The following is a 1,827-nucleotide window of genomic DNA, read 5'->3' as shown; positions in this document are numbered from 1 at the left end:
GCTGGTGTGAACCACCAGTCCCGCATGAGTGATAATCAAAGGAGCTCGATAGTTGCTGTTTTGACATCACAACGGACCGCATCAATCACCTTCAGACCCCAGAGGGACTCTTAGCTATCCTATTCAAAACAGAAGGTAGAGGTGAAACTACTTCACAACAAGCCCTCCTTCCTACCACTGAGCGAGAACAAATGTGTATCTCCGTTGCACATATACCATGATGATTCCACTGACAGAAATCATGCTTTGCATCAGACAAGTCTGGCGATGCTGAGATTTGTTCATCAAGACCTGCGGCAGCAGAAGCTGCAGCAGATTGAACCTCTCCGTACCTGACTGGCTCTCATGTCTCTGATTCTTACTCTTATGTTACGTAAGTCACCCATGTCTTTGAACGGATCTATTCATGTCGCTCATTGTCTCCATTTCAAAAGTCAGATCCTTCATGTGGACGTAGGAAAGGATGGGCACTGAGTTCAATGAATCCTTCACCTAGAATTCAGATGTTAATCATCATGTATAGTTTGGACAAAGGACATTCAGTGTTCTATGTGTCTGACCTGTCGCCAGCATGGATCGCCCGTCAGACCCTGAGCAGCCCTTGAATTACAAGCCACCAAACTGTGAAGGAACAGGTCAGGGTCTTCATCGCGCATCTTCATTGTTGCATGTGCTTGCGATTGGGTTAACTGGAGAAATACATAATTAAATGCATGCAAATTGATAGGAAAAACATCAGACAAGAAGTACATTAGCGGGTGGGTGAGAAACGGAGGATGCTCGCTCTCCAATTGTGAAAATGAAGCGACTGCATTGACAATCCCGCAAGGAGTGAAGTACCTTTTCACTTGAGGCACTGGCATGCCCATAAACTGCTGACTCTTGAATAACTTATGTTCAAGAAGTTCCACTGCAGCAAGACGTTGAATCATAATAACCCGTAACTTTTTCCTGTAATGTGACGATCAAAAAATTATATAGACATTCAAGCTCTCTGAAATAGCAAACCCCAGTGGTGACAGAGAAATGTTGATCCTTGGGATGGACAAGATTCTTTTACAACAAGTAGAATAATATCAGTCAGTAACTCGCTAACGTCGATCACAAGCCTCTTGTACAATTTCGAGAGAGCTACCAGGAATTCTCCATAGGAATTTACAACGGCAAGTTGATTCAAAACAATCTGTCCAAAGAGCAACAACAACAAATTTAACAACTAAATGTATAGATGCTCAAATCTCTCAAAGAATTTTTTGCAATAAACATAAACTGTAGACAATAAAAAGAACCAGAGAAATCCGCAAGCGCTAACCAGCTGATTGTTCTGCAATTCCACATTTTTCCCTGCAAAATTGAGTGAGAAGACACTAAAGCTGATGCCTGCAGGCGACTATCTAGTGCAGTGATCCTCAACCGGTACACAAAATTCTGTTGCCCTCACGCCTTGACAGATTATTTCTCTTGCAATTCTTAAACAGTTCTTGGAAGAAATCAGGAATTATCGAACGAGAGGAAAGACTAATCAAGGCCAATTCAGACAAGCGTTTCTATTCCTTATCCTCAGCACATGACTACACATAGAACTTGGTGGAAACCAGCATGACACTGGCTTCCAACTCAGCCAAGTCGACATTAACATCCAGGAACATAGTGGGGCAGCAGCCGTTCCAACCTCAACAAACTCAGTCTCCTTGCATGGAAACAAAACAGCAGCACGCCCAGTGATGGCACCTACTCTCCAACAAACGAATCACGTATCCTTGCAGGAAAACTCATGCATGTTGAGAATTTAATCGCCATCTAGTTTATCATCAAAAGCGCATCTCG

At 43.1% G+C, this 1,827-nt stretch overlaps 1 long non-coding RNA gene across 1 annotated transcript; it reads left to right on the top strand.

Annotated features, from left to right (window-relative positions):
* Positions 1–269: 269 nt before the first annotated feature.
* On the top strand, positions 270–1,271 carry LOC149987435 (uncharacterized). Its single transcript, XR_016498178.1, has 3 exons — positions 270–373; positions 571–635; positions 728–1,271. It is a non-coding gene; the product is annotated as an uncharacterized LOC149987435 (long non-coding RNA).
* The last annotated feature ends 556 nt before the right edge of the window (positions 1,272–1,827 follow it).

This window comes from Physcomitrium patens, chromosome 18 (genome assembly GCF_059467195.1).
Source record: "Physcomitrium patens ecotype Gransden chromosome 18, ASM5946719v1, whole genome shotgun sequence".
NCBI classification, from domain to species: domain Eukaryota; kingdom Viridiplantae; phylum Streptophyta; class Bryopsida; order Funariales; family Funariaceae; genus Physcomitrium; species Physcomitrium patens.
The sequence above is the reverse complement of the archived record's forward strand: the minus strand, read 5'-3'. Positions and strand labels throughout refer to the sequence as shown.